Genomic DNA, 19,056 nt, shown 5'->3' on the forward strand with positions numbered 1-19,056 from the left:
CTAAAACCTTGGCAGCTATGCAGCACTGACTGACTGGAGGCCGAGGCCCGTTGCAGCTGCGTCGGGCTCTAGCACAAACAATTTCTTATTTCTAGGGATTGCATTTGCATTGCAATTTGCATGACATACCAATAAAGTTATAAATAGTGTAACTGAAATCGGTTCGGCGTTCGTTCGAAAATCAGTGTCAACTCATCACCAATCTGTCTGTGTGACGACCGTTGTTGGGTCCCCCTCCCAGCCCCGCTCACACTAGTCCTCCAGGGCCGTCAATCCAGTGGTAGCGCGTGCAAGCGCAACCAATGACGGCCCTGTAAGGACATTTTTGGCCAGCTCTCGCCGCACCGTAGCAGTGTGACGCGTTACGCGCTCACAGCCCCCTACGCTCGCCCCTCGTCGTGTCGAGCCGAACTGGAGTCGGAGTGCGTGGAGACCACCACCATTCTTCTTGCCCAGCCAGCCTGCTGCTTTCTTTTGTGTGTGTGGTGAGCGGCACGCACGCAACTATAAAATAATTCAAGTGAAGGTGAGCTGGTGACCGTGAATTGTGCATGGTGCAGCTTGTGCTCCACCATGCTAGAGCTACATCTGTAATGCTTTTGACAATGTTATTGCTCAACTTAGGCCCAAGCAGGCAAATGGAGCGGCTGGCGATGATTCCACTGAACAATTCCATTCATCTTGGGATCCAAGCCGGCCGGCCGCTGCCTGTCGTTGGCAAGTACTTATGGAATACATTTTGAAACTTACCTCCTGTCTGGGAGTTTCATTTAAAACACTTAGTTGTACAGATAATAGTATTTAGGGAATATTCTTCACTTCCAGCTAATCTAGTCTCACTTGGACCCACTCTTCGTTCTGTAAACCCTGTTACCCATTGCCATACTGATTGGAAATGGATGAAAAGAGTAGATGATAGAAAACATTCCCTTTAGTAAATTACACTGCTGCTGTTTTTCCGTGATGCAGTTGAATTGCTGAGCTGCATTCTCCTGGTATTTTCACTCTTGGAATTCTATAGAAACCCCACCACTTTTATATATTAGCAGCTTGCCAGTGGTTGCAATTAATATCCTGTGATTCTGGGCAAATCATTTGATCTCACAGTGCCTATAAAAAACAAAACAACCATTGGCATAGCCAATAGGCCACGTATTTCACCAGAGCTATTGGCTTTGCCAATGACCGTGTCATGTATGCGCATGTAACTTGCATGATCGAGGTAACTGTTAGCAGCAATACTACGTGTCTCTCGGAGACTCGGACATCTTTCAAGTGCTCACTGTCCTTTTTCCCCAGCAAAGGAGGGGGCGGCAATCTGAGGGGTAGCACCGGGCGCCACAAGGTCTAGCTACGCCCCTGGGCAGGATGCCTGGAAGCGACACCGGCACTGCCGTGGACCGGCCCTACTCGGACCCCGAGAGGCACCAGCGCGCCAAAAGCAGGGTAAGCAGCGGAGCCGGGATTCGTGGCACTGAGGCGAGAGAAGTCCAGGCTGGAGCCGGGCGGGGGCTTCAGGGGTAGCCCTGTGTCCTTTGTGTGTGGCGAGGAGGCAGCTGGGCCCCGCCAGCCCCGGGGGTCGGGGTAAATGATCAGGTTTTACCGCGGGGGCGTTTGCAGTGTTCAGTCAGGGGGTAACGCGCTCTGTGGAGTTGCGGTGTCCCCCCTGTATAAATGCATCTCCCTGTGAGGCGCAATGCCCCTTTTTACACAGAGCCTGCTGTACTTTGGTGGTATCTGGTTTCTGGGCAGTAGGGGATGTCTGTCAAGACCCTTTCTGAAGTCATGACTTGTTTCACTGAGGCTGGACTTTGTGATGTGCTGTGTCCTGCTAGTGCTCAGGTGTGCATGATGCATCTCTCTTCTTGAGCGGTAACGCACGCTGGCTGCGTGAGATCCGGTGTCCCTCGGTCTCGAACACATTTGTTACTTTCTGAGCAACAGCTTTAGAGTAGGCGTTACCCCCACCCCCGTGATGGCATTCGCTGGGTGTGATGTCCTCCGGGGAGTTGCAGTCTCGCCTTCTGGTATCTTGGTGGATGTTACTCTGGGGAGGGCAGCTCCGGGCCAGGCTCTGAGCCCCGACAGGTTACTCTGGCGAGGGCTGGGTAGTGGGAGGGGCCAGTTTCCTCCACCCACCTGAACTCCGTTCTATATCGCCTGCTCTTGGTGTTTCTATGAAATCCATAGAATGGATTGGTCCATATATTGCTTAAAACAAGCCTTGGCCCGTTGTGCATGCTTCCAACTTGGCAGAAAAGTGAAATGAGGCACAGGGTGATACATTGATATGCTCAAGATTGCATGTAGTAAAGTGTGTAGCCGGTATTAGAAATCACAAATACTGAGCCCAGATATTAATGCAAACAGGTCAGGTCAGGTCAGGTGGCATTATACTGAGCTGGACTGGACTACTGGGGAGATCAGAGTCTAGAGTAGAATTGACTTTATCTAGGTGGGACGGTTATTGTGGCACGTAAGAGAGTATGATGGCGCACCTGCAATTCCATATTCACTGAAGCCATAAGACATTTGGATCAGTGAAATGTATTCCTCCACGGAGGAGTGTGCAGCATCTAGGAGCAACCACCCCCTCACCCTCACACCCCCTCACCCTCAAACACCCTCACCTTCACACCCCCTCACTCCCTCTCGCACTCACACACCCTCACTCACCCTTACACCCTCGCCCTTACACCCTCACATGCCCACACCCTCCCTCATCCTCACACACCCCCTCACCCTCACACACCCTCGCCCCCACACCCTCACACCCCCTCACCCTCCCTCACACCCCCTCTCACCCTTACACACCATCTCTCACCCTCACACATCGTCTCTCACCCTCACACACCCTCTCTCACCCTCACACACCCTCTCTCACCCTCACACACCCTTTCTCACCCTCACACACCCTCTCTCACCCTCACTCACTCACCCTCACTCACTCACCCTCACTCACCCTCACTCACTCACCCTCACTCACTCACCCTCACCAGCATAGCATCACAAAACATAGCATAGCATAACAAAACACAGCATAGCATAACAAAACACAGCATAGCATAACAAAAAAAACACAGGATAGCAAAAGATAGCATATCCTAATTATTCCCAACTCTCCTTATTATTAAGCAACATCTGACAGTTTGCAAATCATCTTTATACACTAATTCAGAGTTTTCTAAAACATTTATGCAACGCATTGTCATACACAATGCCAATAACTCAAACTTTAATGCTGCGAGACCTATTGCATTGTAAATGCTTGTTGGATTTTGGAAGTAAGGTGCACTGTAGGATTGTTTGCAGTAGGACAAACAGGAACTCCTGGAAAACAGGTAGGGTTGCTGATGGAAACTTTTACCCCATTGATTAGGGAGGAGCTATGAGTCATCCCACCCACTAGTTTGTGCCAAGCATAAATGTGGCATCCTAAGGCACCCTCCTCAGAACATTTTTTGGAACTGGGTTAAAACAGAAGAGGGTTGGATCCTGCTTCCTGTGACCTGGGAGGGGCCAGAAGGACTAGCCTTGCTCCCTCATGTACCCAAAACAGAGAAGTTGACTCAAATTGTCAGTCGGCTGTCCCTCTGTGTGGCTACATGGACTCAACAAGCTGAAAATATTTGCTTTGGGTGAAGACCATTTGCCCAGTTCCACCAGGACCTGCCCTGTGCCCTGTAGAGCCTTGGCATGATCAAGCCCTACAAGTCCTAAGAGATTCCCCTGAAAGCCTTAGGTGAATAGGTGAGGGATAAAGAGACTGACCCTTGAAAAACTGCAAATTAGGACATTTTTTAACTCCTAGACCTCCGGAGGAGTGGGACCAACTACCAGAGTCACCGGAGCCTTGCTCGGAAACAGCCTGCCGCTTTGCCCACCTGGAGGACTCAGAGCTCCTAAAAAATAAACAAAGTCCCGAAGTAAAAATTAGGACTGGACAAAGAGGCTAAAAGTACCCATGCTGACACTGCGATTTTTCTCGGTGCGAAATTATAACTTTTTATACTCAGAGCTTTCCCCACCAAAACCCACAGCTTCAGCATTTCCTCATACAATGCCTATCCGACTTCGGTGAGACTTTCCCGGATACAGCCTGCTGGCTTGCCTTGCTGAGAGATGTTTGACTTCCTTTATACAGACTAAGTCAGAAGGTAAAGTCCTTGACAGGACCATGCCGCTTGGTGTATGTGACCACAGAATCCACCAAGGGCGGCCTCAAGATGTATCTAGGTCCCAGTCTGCCACGATCATAGATGGTAATTCTCTCCTAATGCTTTTTGACCTTATTTTCAATTAAAACTGTAAAAATAAATATCTCTGGTTCGCCTTCGAGTATTCATGTCGTTTGGTGTCATTTTGTTCGTTAAAATGTACTCTATTTTTCTAATTTGGTTTGAGATTTTAATTGTTTGGTGTTTTGACTTCATTACCTATTTTGGTAATGCAGACATACTTTACACATTGCCCTAAATTATGCCTGCATGCTCTGTACGGTAGTTAGCAGGGGTTTGAGCTGAGGTTATTTTAATGGCTGTAGGATTCACCTTGACAAGTTGCCCTATTATTCCATGAGGTGGGTGGCTGTCTACCTCCAAATGATAATCCATTTTCTGACAATGATGATTCAGCATTTGCAGTGGTGATAGAAAGCACACAAATACAGCCATCCTTGGTATGAATGTCTCTGAGTAAGTGAGAGTGAAAAAAGGGAAACTGAGAAATTAATGTGAATGAGACAAGGCAGAGAGGAGAATTTGACCATTGAAAGGCTGTGTGTCTGCACAAGTGTGCATGTGTGAATGAGACAGAGACATTGAGAATGAGTGATAGTGGAAGGTAAGAGTAGTTTGGGGAGCACAGAGGAGGATTTTAAAGAAAGAGTTTCAGAAAAAGGCTAGGAAACATGTAGAAGGAACTTATTAGAAAACATATGCGACAACAGTGAGATGAAGATCAGGAAAGCGGGGAGCATGTGTGAGGGGTACTACCAGGAAGTGAGAAGGAGGGAGAGAGAGCTGGGTGTTAGAGGATGAGGAAAGATGGGGCAGAAGAATGAACAGTATGAGATAACAGGAAGGGGGAGGAGGGAATGTGAGCCATAGAAAGGGAGGTGAGGTGTGAGAAAGGGGAACGTGTGAAGAATATGCGTTTAGTTAAAGGAATGTTAACAAACCTGGCTTTCCACAACACACCAGCATTAGGAGCAGGACTTGGGGAAATCCGTTGTTTACCAATGTTATTTATTTTGTGCAATTCATTGTGACAGGCAGCTGGAAATATGTTTTGGTCTGTTACCAGATCTTCATCGGACCAATCTTTAATTTCACTTCGTCATGGAAATATAAAGAGTACACAAGTACAAGGTGCAAACTGAGTGGAAGTGAAAATAAACTTCGCTCCCACAGTCCTAAAGTTGTAGATTCAAAACACTGTCCCATGTTGTAGACTAGAATCAACAATATTTGAAAGTCTGTTACATTAGATAAGAACGAACTTGAGCCAAATTTCATTTATGTTGTGATTGGGAGTCAATTATTGTCATAAAAGCAGATTTGGCAGTATAGTAGGTCAGTGTGCTACTATAGTAGTCAGTGTTGATGACTACCTCTATCTGTCAATCATTACATATGTAAATGTCCCAGGTCCAGTGCATTGAGCTATTTGCCCTAAGGTGCCACCTTATATGTTTAGTTACAATGTCGTGATATTTCTGAGAGGGACACATATTAAAGGTTATACCACAACCACTTGACTGCCACATGTTTGTTGGCAAAGGAGAATTTTCAATTATATTGGCTTAAAATAAAGGCTCCCGGTTTTCCGTTTTTACGGATTTATACATATAAATACAGACGGAAATCTATATTTCCTTTGTCTGTATTTATATTTATAAACGGCAAAATACTAGCAAATTTTACCACGCTGCCGTCTGGTATTTTGCTACCGACGGGGCACTTGGAATGACTTGGGATGCCTGCTGTAGTAGAGGCTTCCCACACTTTAGTCTGGCAAGAATGGGTGAAATAAACAACAAAGCCTCGTTAACATGTGACTGGTCTTTTTAAAGACCTGTGAAGTACTCGGGTGAGGCTTGTCAGCTTCGTTATTTCGCGCAGCAAGAAACTCCTGTCAGGGCGCCTCCTGGCCCTGACTGCAGCGGCGGATTCCTTCCAGAAAGAACACTGGGGTTTAGAGTATGGCCCCCTCCTTTGCTGCCTCATGCTGCGGGACCCCCGTGAGAGTAAATAGCTGCCTCTGGGAGCTGACTGCGGTGGCGGCTCACTGGTGTTTAGTGTATGGCCTCCTTCTTTGCTGCGGGGGAGGAGGGGGCATACAATGAGGTAGCAGTGACCATTTGCTGGAGCCGAGTGGAGATTGTCACCAGGCACGGAGAGAGGTGAGCCAGGCGGCCGTGTTGCTGCTGTCGGTGGCACCGGCAATTGTTGCTAAAGGAAGTGTGCCTACACTACAGTGTGGAGCATAAAACCATTTACCGGCGCGCTGGTGTTGTAATGTTTTAAATTCCAAAGCGCTGGCTGCACCAAACACACAACCCGCACTCGCGACCACAGACACTTGATTTGCACATTTAGTTTAACATGCCATGCACATAACCCTCGCATGTGCCTACTCAGTGGGTCACCCGTCTATACTTACTTGCTGGTGGACATACTGCATACATTTTCCGTATCCCCCCATCAGTCCTAGTCAATAATGTCAGCCAACAATCTCAGCTCTTAGTGGTGGTCATTGTTGGCCGCAGATTTATTAATATCAATAAAGATTATTAATAACAATATTAATAACATACTGGTTGTACAATCTTCATTTGCGAACTCTAACCATCAATCATGCACATCACATTACAGTTTATGACACCTTCCTCTGATACAGGTGTCCGTCTCTCGTGCACTCATCAGTTCGTAAATGGCACTTGTGTACAACCAGTTCTTAATCAGTTTTATTGGTGTTCCAGTAGTTGGTTGGCCACACCCCTTTTGGGTGTCATGGAGGGGAGCTTCTTTGCCTGGAGTTAGGTCCCCAGCTCGCTACCATTTGCGCCCTGCCGTCCGGCCGGGTCTGGGCCGCGAGTGCCGTCTCCGTCTTTTCCTCCCCTCCTTTGTGCGGCCACGTCACCCTGCCGTGCGGCATTGAAAAGTGAGTGGCCCTCCTCCTACACACCGCCCACCGGTGTGTTTGGTTAGCCAACGATTGTAGGATTTCCGCCAACGCCTTCCCCACTGTCCAGCACTGCGACTCTGCTGTTCCTCCGGTGTGGGTGGGTGGGCTTCAAACGATGTCGTTGTCGCGCCGCTCTCCCAGCTCCTTCGAAGACGTTGTGCTTCTGGTGGGGAGCGGCGATGCTTAAATCCCCTTGAGCCCCCTAAGGGCTTCAGGTGAAACCCCCTTTGATTGGGGGGTTCAAAGGTAGCAAGGTTGGCCATTGGTCGCCCCCCATGGGCGCCCAGGTCACAAGGTCACTTCCTGTCGGGGTGGCTGGTGCGCACCCCGTTTCCGCTGGTCCTGGCCGCTTCAGGGCGCCCAGGACCAGTTCCATCCCCCTGTTGGCACCGCGTGGGTTATGGCGCCGGCCCTTGAGCCTCCCCCACCCTGCGGGTGGCTGCGGCGGCCTCTGCAATAACCCTCGCATGTGCCTACTCAGTGGGTCACCCGTCTATACTTACTTGCTGGTGGACATACTGCATACATTTTCCGTATCCCCCCATCAGTCCTAGTCAATAATGTCAGCCAACAATCTCAGCTCTTAGTGGTGGTCATTGTTGGCCGCAGATTTATTAATATCAATAAAGATTATTAATAACAATATTAATAACATACTGGTTGTACAATCTTCATTTGCGAACTCTAACCATCAATCATGCACATCACATTACAGTTTATGACACCTTCCTCTGATACAGGTGTCCGTCTCTCGTGCACTCATCAGTTCGTAAATGGCACTTGTGTACAACCAGTTCTTAATCAGTTTTATTGGTGTTCCAGTAGTTGGTTGGCCACACCCCTTTTGGGTGTCATGGAGGGGAGCTTCTTTGCCTGGAGTTAGGTCCCCAGCTCGCTACCATTTGCGCCCTGCCGTCCGGCCGGGTCTGGGCCGCGAGTGCCGTCTCCGTCTTTTCCTCCCCTCCTTTGTGCGGCCACGTCACCCTGCCGTGCGGCATTGAAAAGTGAGTGGCCCTCCTCCTACACACCGCCCACCGGTGTGTTTGGTTAGCCAATGATTGTAGGATTTCCGCCACGCCGCAGGGAGGCTCACGTCTTTCTGCGGCTCCCCCCTTTTGCCCCTTGGTTCGTGGCTACCCACATTCCCCCTTTTTTCTCCTTTTTAACGACAACCCGCGAGCGTCATTGCGCCCCACAAGTTGCTCCAGAACACCTCCATTCCCTTGTCGGACAGATGTACCCCATCTTGTCCATATAGCTCTGGGCGGCCTGGGTGGATGAGGCCGTGCCGGATTGATTCCAGGCCGTTGGTTGAGCAAAACTTGTGCATGGCGATATTTAACTTGCGCCTTGCGTTATCCACCGCTTTGTTGGAGTCGGCACCCCTCCAGTGCCTCCTGCTGATCATCTCCGACCAAACCACTGTCGTGGTCCCCAGCCATGCCGCCGCTTTGGTGATGTCCCTCTGGATGGCTTGACCCACCGCCTTGCGGCCCAACCGCGTTAGGTCGTTCCCTCCTAGATGTATGATCAGCACATCTGGCAGCCACGCTGAGTCTGCCATGAGGCCGTCCAGGGTCGGTAGCAACTGCTCCCATCTCATGCCGGGCCGGCCGTTCCAGCGGATGTATGTCGCCTTGGGTCTGCTTTCCTTGTGGCCCACTCGCCTCCACCAGGCCTCCATTCTGGATCCGAATGAATGCCCCACGACCCAGACCAGCTGTGGGCGTCCCCCTGTCGAGAGAAAATGCTCCATTAAGGTGGCTTTCTGCGCACCGGGTGTGGACGAGGGAGGGCAAGGAACCCTGCCGTGCGGCATCCCAAGGCGGCTGCTCCCCCCCCCCCCCACTACCCCTCTCCCCTTTCTTTTTTTTTTTTTTTTTTTTTATTATATGAGATGCGGGCGTATGTAAGACTTGTAGGCCCTGGAGCGCCATCTGCCCACGGCCTGGATCCTGTCCTCTGGCATGCCATACTGTGATGCCGAGGTCGCCGCCCCGATCCTGAAGGAGTGCGGGGCAAATGATGTTGCCTGGAGCCCCGCCTTACTGAGGCCCTGACGCATTATGGCCGTGAACTGGAACCTGCTCAAGTTCCTTCCATCTTGGTGTACGAAGAGGGGGCCCTCCCCCGCCGGGCGAGCCGCCATGTATCGAAACAGCCAGCACACTGCGCAGCGCCCCACCTCTGGAATACAATGCAGGCGTATCGTCGTCCCTTTTCGGGCCCTATCAGTTTTGGATTGCCTAAGCGTGAGCTCCACAGCTTTTACCATCGGCTTGATGTCCTTTGCCTGCAAGCAACGCTGCGCCGGGCCTGACCTGTTGGGGGCCACAATTTCGCTTACCCGAAATGCCCCAAAGAAAGCCGTGGTGAACGCGGCCCCGAAGAGTAGCCGCTCATACCTGTCTGCAATGATGCTGGTTAGGGCGCTAAGTAACTGACCCAGCTTGTCGTAATCAATGGGGCGCCTGCCGTCCTTCCTGGTCCCCTCAATTTTTCGCCAGCCTTTCAGGGCTGCTTTCAGGTAGACCGTTGCCGTGGGGTCCTCGCCTGTGTGGAGCCTGGCAAAGTATGCAATGGCGGCCAGGTGCGCCTGTGCCCAAGACCTTGTTTTCTTAGCGTCGAATGCCCATTGCACGAATTTCTCCACCGCTGTGCGCACCTTTGCTTTGTCTTCCAGCGACTCTATGCCCCCGATTCTCATTACTGTGGCCGCGTATTTCTTGTATCTCCTGTGTGCTTCAGAGGTGAGCGAGTGCCCTATTAATCTGGACAAGTCAACCCCCCCAGGTCCCACAGGTATGGTGGAAAGGGGGTCATCACCTCCTCCGCACCGGGTAGAAGCTGTTTGAACCGTGTCATCTGGGACCGGGATAGCGCATCTGCGACCGTGTTCTCTGTCCCCGGCACGTGCCGCGCCTTCAGCTCCAGGTTCCCCTCGAGCTGCAATTTAACCAACTCTCGCATTAGCCTCAACATGCCCGGGCATCTTGCTGCGCCTCTGTTAATGGCCTGCACTACCCCCATGTTATCTGACCATAAGGTGAGCTTCAGGTTCCTTATCTCCTCTTTCCATACCGTCAGTGCCACTACTATTGGGAATAGTTCGAGGAACGTGATGTTTTTTGTGAGCCCTTGCGCATGCCACCTGTCTGGCCACTGGCTGGCACACCATCTGTTCCCCAGGACCGCCCCAAATCCCAGGCTCCCGGCTGCATCTGTGTATAGGGATAGCTGATCCGCTGTCACCCAACCCTTTTTCCAGATCAGCACGCCATTGAAATCCTGCAGGAAGTCGTCCCATACCTGTAGATCCTGCCTTACACCCGTGTTCAGCCGGATGCGGTGGTGTTTGTGGGTGACGCCAGCCGTTAGCGCGGTGAGGCGCCTGGAAAAGACCCTGGCGGGAGGGATGACCCTCGCTGCAAAGTTCAGCCTGCCTATCACCCCTTGGATATCCCTGAGGGTGGCTTTGCGCCGGCCCCGTAGTTTGGCTATTTCTTCCCTGAATTCCTGCACTTTCTCCGGGGGGAGCCTGGCGGTCCCCGCCATGGAGTCAAGCTCAATGCCCAAGAACGTCAGTCTTGTCGTTGGGCCTGTCGTCTTCTCTTTCGCTAGGGGGACACCGAGTGTTTCGGTCAGGTCCTCGAACGCCGCCAGTGTACTGGCGCACATCGTAGATCCCGCTGGTCCTGTGAACAGGAAATCGTCCAGGTAGTGCAGCTTCCCGCCCCCTTGGTGCCCGTCGTGAAGGGCCCATTCCAGAAAGGTAGCGAATTGCTCAAAGTAGGCACAGGATATGGCACATCCCATGGGCATGGCTTTGTCGACGTACATGTCCCCTTCCCATTGGAAGCCCAGCAGGTGGAAGCTGGTCGGATGCACCGGTAATAAGCGAAAGGCAGATTCGATGTCAGCCTTGGCCATGAGGACCCCCTTTCCTGACGCTTTGACTAGTGTGATCGCGTCATCCACTGACGCGTAACCCACAGAGCATGCTTCCGGGTCGATGCCATCGTTAACGGACCCCCCCTCGGGGTATGACAAGTGGTGTATTAACCTGAATTGGCCCTTTTCCTTTTTTGGAACCACTCCTAGTGGGGAGATGACTATTCCTTCCCGCAGTTCCTGAGGGAGGGGGCCCTCGATTCTACCTAGGCTCCTCTCCTTTTCTATCTTCGCGCTCACCACCCGGGGATTCTGCCTCACTGACTGTAAGTTATTCGCTCCCGTTAATGGCAGTGGGCCTCGAAATGGGATAGTGAAGCCTTCTTCAAAACCTTCAACCAGCGTCCTGGCGTCTGTTTTGTTTGGATACCTGTTTGCTAAACTGCGCAGCTGTTGTGTATTAATGGGGGACCTAGCCAGCTGGCACTGTTGAATGTCCACTAGTGTCCCGCCCCCACTAGCCTTCGGGCTAGTGCTTCTTGTGTTTCTCTCTCTTTTCGCTCTTTGATTCCCGCTTGGAGCCTTTGCACGCCGATGCAGCGTGTCTCCCCCCGCAGCTTGAGCATGCATGTTGGAATTTGCACGAGGAGCCCCATGAACAGTCCCCCGCATCGTATCTCCAGCATATTGCCTTGGTCGCGGGGGGGGGAGCTGGACCGCCCGGAGGAATGTTTCTGGTAATTTCTGTTCTTCCCCTTATGGGACGAACTCCGAAAGGACTGGTCGTATTTCCCCGTCCAGGCTCTCACGTCTTTGGCCGCGAGCATTTTATGAATAAAACCTGAAACATCTTCCTCATTCCACTCCATCTCTGGGTGCCTCTGCATCTTTAATCTGAAACCCTTATCGTATTCCAACCATGCGTCCCCGGGGAATTGCCTCTGTGCTGAGTGTATGTTAGCCTCATATAACCATAGGTCAGCTGCGCAATGGGGGAACCTCTCTACTATGATACACGCCATGATCCTGAACGCGTCTAGCCAATTCTCGAAGTTCCGCTCCTTTCTAGCGCCGCGCCTCTCCCTTTTTTCGTCCTCTCTCCTGTCGCATGTGGTCAGGTCGAGGCCCTCCAGCTGTATTTCTAGGAGCGAGAATATATCTATGAATTCCTTGCGCCATATCCTCTCTTTTACTGCGAGAGGAATAAGGCACGCGAGCCCCGTGGCTTTCGTCGTCAAGGAGGCAGGGCCGGGGGATGGTCTGGCGTACAGGTCACTGCCTAGCCCCCCCGACCCCGGGCTCCCGGACCCAGTATTGTACCCCCACCCGGGTAATGGGGAAACCTGATCACCCTGCGGGGACAAGCCCACTTGCTCCTGCACCCTTGACTGCCGGGCCCACCCTGGATCAATCATATGCCACGTTAAGCCCCCTGTCTCGTCAGTGCGTTGTTCCCTGGGCCCCGCCGCACCCTGCGCCGCGCCGTTCAGGAACGTCGGAGCGAGCGATTTCAAACATTCTTTCACAATGGTACTAATATGCTCACCGTTAACTGCTCTGCCGTTCGTCTCACCCTGCTTGTTGTCGTCTGACCTCGGCGGCGGGGGCTTCTGGCGCACTTTCTTTGGGGGATTCCTCTTGGAGGTCTTCTTTCTCGGCGTGGTCTTAGGCTTCTTGGGTGCTGACGGGCCTGCTTCCTCCTCCGCCTGGCCGTCCGGCCTATTCTCCTTTCCTTTGGCCAAATGGGGCTGGAGCCATTCGTCGCCGTGTACCGCCGATATCTCACGGATTTTCTTCAGCACTTCCGCCATGTCTCCTGGCTGATCTTCCGCCATGTTGTCCCTAGGGCCTAGGTCCGGTTTCTGCGGGCTGGCCTGCGCCGCTGGGTCGGAAGGAATTCCGGACCCGCCTCTGAACTTCCCTGCACGTGTGTGCTGTTCGTCTGGTGAAACGGCTCAATGCGCGCTCCGAACTGGACACTTGCTTACCGCGCTGGAGCTTGGCAAGGCCGCCGAGCTCGTCGTCCTTCTCCGTCGCTTCGGATCACTCGGCCTCGGGTTCCCGGGGAGCTGGGTGGAGAACTTGACCGGCGCGCCGCTCTGTGGGGTCGCCCTTCTGCTTCGGCCGTCCTTCGCCGCCTCTTGCCGCAGTCGGTCCTCTTCAAACGATGTCGTTGTCGCGCCGCTCTCCCAGCTCCTTCGAAGACGTTGTGCTTCTGGTGGGGAGCGGCGATGCTTAAATCCCCTTGAGCCCCCTAAGGGCTTCAGGTGAAACCCCCTTTGATTGGGGGGTTCAAAGGTAGCAAGGTTGGCCATTGGTCGCCCCCCATGGGCGCCCAGGTCACAAGGTCACTTCCTGTCGGGGTGGCTGGTGCGCACCCCGTTTCCGCTGGTCCTGGCCGCTTCAGGGCGCCCAGGACCAGTTCCATCCCCCTGTTGGCACCGCGTGGGTTATGGCGCCGGCCCTTGAGCCTCCCCCACCCTGCGGGTGGCTGCGGCGGCCTCTGCAAGACTGCAGTGCTGCTCTAGGTACGAACCGTTTTACACAGACTATTAACAAAGTCGCCCTCTCCAGGCAGTGCAGGACGTGCACGATCTGTGATATGTATTCGGAGACTGCCGCACGATGAAAGGAGCAGTGGTCAGAGTGAGCATGATTTGAAACTCAAACAAAACCTTACCTTCTTTCAGTGTACCACCTGTGTCTGAAGCCAGCACATGCCACGTGTCTGCAGACCGAGTGCGGCTTTTTATTAGACAAAATAATTAATGCACAGACTTTATGCCAAAAGTGTCAGTGAGACTGTGCCAGCCACGTGTTAACCTGCAAATTTACTTTTTATTGCTAGTGCGCGATTATGACTCGGTATGACTGATATCGGACACGACAATGAGGATGTTTAGTGTAAAATGTCCTAAATACTGTGTGACATCCGGCCTCCCATGCTGCGGCACTGGCAATCGCAGCCGTCCGGTAGGAGGCCTGAAACTACCCGATGGAAGCGAAGTTCATATGCCCAGCTCTTCAAGTGTTGAAAGGGGGGGGGGGGCACTTCTGCGCCCCACCTGACTAAGAAAACATCTGCGTACCTGCAAGGGGCCCGAGGCACACCTGTCTGGTTCTGCCAGGGTCACCGAGCGCACAGTGACTGGACGCCGCTCTCCAGCAGCAAGAGTGACACCAGTAAGCTGTGAACTGGACTGATGCATGGTTTGCAACGATTTACAACTGTCCTGAGCTCTAAGATAGTAAGACACAGCCTCTGATAGTGTCCCTGTCTACCTTACCGTGGATGCCTAGACAGCATAGTCAACCCACTCGTAAGTAGTGTTGCCACCTTCTCCAAACAAATACCTGCCATTGGTTCACCTCATTTTAAGATTTAAGAGTCAAATAGAATATACAATGTTATGAAAATTGTCTTTATAAAGTTTCTTCGTTTTTATAAATCGCCTTTCTGTCTGTTTACTTTAATTATCAGCCAGTGATCATTAAGTTGGCTGTTCCAGAACATTGCAAAGTGCATTCTTCTTCTTGTTTTTACTGTTTAATGTATGTACTAATGAGGGGGAAAATACCCGCTTTAGGTGCTTTTCACAATTTTTGCAAAGGCAATAAAATACTCCTCATGCCAAGAAAAAATCCAACCAGGTGTAACTCTACTGATAAGTGGCCAGTTCAGGAGGACATACCTGTGAACTGCTGCAGTTAATAAAGGCAATAATCCAATCCAATCCAATCCAAAAATTCTTTATTTCGGTCATTTAGACCATAAAAGATACAATAAAACCACAATAAAAACTTAACTTATTAAGAGCACAGTTCATACAGTTCTTTACAATTGTTTTCCCACCTAACTAGGCGGAAAAAAAAGGTAAAAACCAGATCATAACAATGTTCATACATTTAGAGGATTTTCTTCTTCCTAATCTGCCAAACTGCCATTAGAAATTTGGCCACCGCAAACACAATATGGGCGAGAGTACTGGTTTTCATTACTCTATATGCGTGTAAATAATTACTAAACCCCAAATTCCTGCAAAGGGGCGCTAACCAATATTTCCTGGCTTTGCTGTAGGCAGGGCAGACAAACATAATATGAAGTTCATCTTCCTCGTGAATGTTACAGCTTGGACACATTTTGTCGATACCCTTTAGCCATTTGCAAGTGAATGTTCTTGTGGGCAGAGTGCCTAGCCTCCATTGTACGAACAGTTTCCTCGCAAAGATGGGAAAAATAAAATCCGTAAAAGTTTCAAATACATAGGAATTTTTGGATTCCAGGAATCGGTCTGTAAGAGTGCCGCTATTTTGTGTGTTCAGCAGGAGTACTAGTCTATTGTCTTTGTAAATTCGAACCAAGCTTTTGCGCGAAACCCTTCGGCAGCATTGTTCAGGGTCCACCCATAGCTCGGATAGGTTCATAGAGTACAGTTCTTTTTTTACAAAGGTGAGCCAGGGAATTTTGTCACATTGATTCAGGTTCATGACATGAGTAAGGTCCTGCCTGTAATGAGAAAGTTCATTAGTTGACCAGAGTCTGTGCCAGAACCTCACCGGCTTTGACTCTAACTCCTCAGCAATAGAGGGGAGGCCCATGTCTAGTCTCAGAGGCAAGAGCGGTGTGCCTCGCGGGAGAGCCAGGAGGCGTCTAAGGAAATTATTTTCCACTCTTGCTAATTCTTGGCCTGCTTTATGCCCCCACAGTTCACTCCCATAGGCTGCAGCTGCCTTGGCTTGGGTTTGGTACATTTCAAGCGCCGGGCTAATAGGCTTGTAAGATGAGGTGTTTACTACCTTCAAAATTGCACCCGACAACTGGGATAATTTTAGCCGTGATCTTACTATCTGGGGATCCCATGATAAATTTTCCTGTAGCGTTACTCCCAGGTACAGAAAAGTTGTTACCCTCTCAAGGCTGGCAGTACCCAAGGTGGGATTAGGTCTGGCTTTTTTTGGTGGATTAAATATCATGAATTTGGTCTTCTCTGTGTTGATCTCTAGACCATGTTGTTTACAGAAAAGACCAAATCCGTCCAGAATCCTCTGAATCCCCATCGGGGATTTGGAAAGCAGGAGGGTGTCATCGGCAAACATAATTGCCGGCACCCTCCTGCCTGCCAAGCGTGGGGCATCATTGTCTTTAACATTTTCCAGGTGGGCTATAACATTGTTAATAAAGAGGCAAAACAGGGTCGGCGCCAATACGCAGCCCTGCCTCACCCCTCTACGGACAGGGAAGCTCGATGAGAGGCTACCATCCCTCCCACTCCTAACCTGCGCATAGTTATTGTCGTGGAGCCTGATTATAATGTTTAATATCTGAGCGGGTACCCCTAGCTTTTTCAAGACCTCCCACAGTTTCTTACGTGGGACCAGGTCAAAGGCTGACTTCAGGTCCACGAACACCATGTACAGCCTTCCCCCCTCTATCCTTACCGTCTTCCAGTAAAGCAGGACGAGGCGGAAAATCTGATCCATGGTGGACGTGTTTTTCCTGAAGCCAGCCTGAAGGGGGCTCAGGATGTCATTAGCCTCCACCCAGTCTAGCAGGTGGTTCAGGATGAGGCGAGCAAATAATTTTTGGGGGACATCTATAAGGCTGATCGGCCTGTAGTTGGCTGGGAGCAGAGGAGAGCCCTTCTTATATATAGGTACAATCTCTGCCCCCAGCCAAGAACAGGGGATCGCCATACCTCCTAAGATGGCAATAAGGAGGATAAGGAGGTACGGGCCCCAGATCTCAGGATGGTGTCTAAAGAGATCCCCAGGTAGTCTATCTAAACCAGGGGCCTTCCCCGTCGCCAACCTCTCCATTGCACTCACCACCTCGCCAAGGGTGAATTCCAGGACCGCTTCCGAAGAAGCAGAGACCTCGTACACCACGTCGTCAGATGATAAGGTGATGTCCTGATAGAGTGTCGCGAAGTGAGCCTCCCAAACAAAGGGGGCAATATTAGGCTCCACTGCAGATTTAGGTTCCCCTGTCCCCGTGTTCCCCTGGGCCCAAAATTTCCTAGAGTCTTTGGCATCTAGGGCATCGGATAGATCGTGCCAACGGTCCCAGTCCCACTCAGCCCTGGCAGTTTTCATTGCCGCTTTTAGTCCCTCCTAAGTTCTGCAACCCTGCCCTTATTGGTGCCAGCTTTTATGGTAGCGATTAGCTCGGACTTGATCTACTTGCAAGAATGATTATACCAGGTCGGGGTTCGAGTCTTTTTCCTGCGTGATGGTACCATTGGATAGAAAACCTCGGCGAGACCACTCACTAGTTCCGCATGAATTTGCGCTAGTTGCTTATTATAATCTGTGGGTCTCGGATGATCTATAAGGTCATCCACTTCTTTGAATCTTGGGAGTACTATTTCATATAATTTAATCATACTTCCTTCCGCATTTAGCAGCTTCCCCCATTTTACATGACGCCTATTTGTAGTGAGAACCAGGTTCCCGGGGTCATCGCTAGCAGTAGAGGTTGAAGACCCAACTGCGGGTGCGGGATGTTGCATCTCCAGTAGGAGAGCATTGTGATCACTATCTATTCTAGGTACCACCCTGAAATCCTGGACTTTAGACCACATGCTAATGTCTAAAAAAATATAATCCAGTCTCGACTCATGGTCCTTCCTGTTGAAGGTGCACAGTGAGGGGGTATCGGACGGGGTGCGCCCGTTACAAGCCCTTATTGCAAAATTTAGGGTGAGGGACATAATCTGTACTGCGAGCGGGGACCAGGTTTTGGGATGAGGAGATGAACAAGGTGGAACTCCCCAAAAATCATCCTCAGTAGTGAGGGCGCCCTCCTTTAACCCTTCTAGGGGTTCGAAGTGACAGTTAAAATCCCCGCCCATCACTATCTTGTAGTCACTAGACAATTGACCCAGAAAGGATGATAAGTCATTAAGAGTAGATGATTCCGCAGCCACAGCAACTGGGCGCGAGTATACATTAATAATTGCCAGGGTTATTGGGCCAGGCCATCTGAGCAGCACACACTGGATGTCCTGCGAGAATGTAGGCATGTTTTCCGCCCGACATCCAATGTGACTGGCTACCCAGACTGCCAGACCCCCTGAGGGCCTCCCTTTGCCACTCCACTTGGCCGGAATTTCGAATATTTCCTAGCCCATTCTACTCAGGGGTTCCCTCGCCCACGTCTCCTGAAAGAGGCAGACATCACTGCCCTTTATCAGGAGGTCCCAATCAGTTGAGTGCACCTTATTTGCTATCCCCGCCACATTCCAGGAGAGGACCTTCAAACATTGAATGCTTGCCCTAGAACCTGGCACTTCAAATATGGTTGGTACAGTGGCTGTAGGAGGGTCAAGAGTTTCCAGGACAATTGGGGCAACTGGTGCGGGGGACGGAACACACACAGCTGCCGTTGTCGGATTAGTGCCCGTTAAACTCTTTGGTGAATTGACTACTAGATCCCTGGTGCTTCCAAGTGATAAACTTCTCCTTTCAAGGGATTCCTGTGTCCTGATGTTAGTCTCACAAACAGCTCTCGCCACCCCCGTACTTGCAATCCCGATAACAGTTTCCTTGGAAACCTGTGAGGTGACGCCCTTTTGTGGTCAGTCAACCTGATCAAGACAAGAAAATCTATTAGGGTGAATTAAGTTACCGTGAATAGGGAATGCATTATGCCTGGGCCTGTATCGTGAGCCATCCACTGCAAAGCCCACCCTAGTCCAGCCCTCGTCCCTCCTCACAGCTGAATTTAATGCATTTGGATAAAAATATGAAAGAGGCACCAATCCAATGGAGGTCTTGGCTACATTGCCAAGCCAGTTACAAATGTATGGGGCAACCTGCGGACTTTTAAAGCTGACGATTATACAGTCCCCCACACATTTCTTGGAAGTAAACCCAATCCATGGAACCCTTCTGACCATAAGAACTTCTCCCTTTAAATGGAGTGGGAGTGGCCTATGGATGTTTAACCAGCTGATCACCTTGTTGCGCAGGGAATCC

This window comes from Lissotriton helveticus, chromosome 2_2 (assembly GCF_964261635.1).
Source record: "Lissotriton helveticus chromosome 2_2, aLisHel1.1, whole genome shotgun sequence".
NCBI lineage: Eukaryota > Metazoa > Chordata > Amphibia > Caudata > Salamandridae > Lissotriton > Lissotriton helveticus.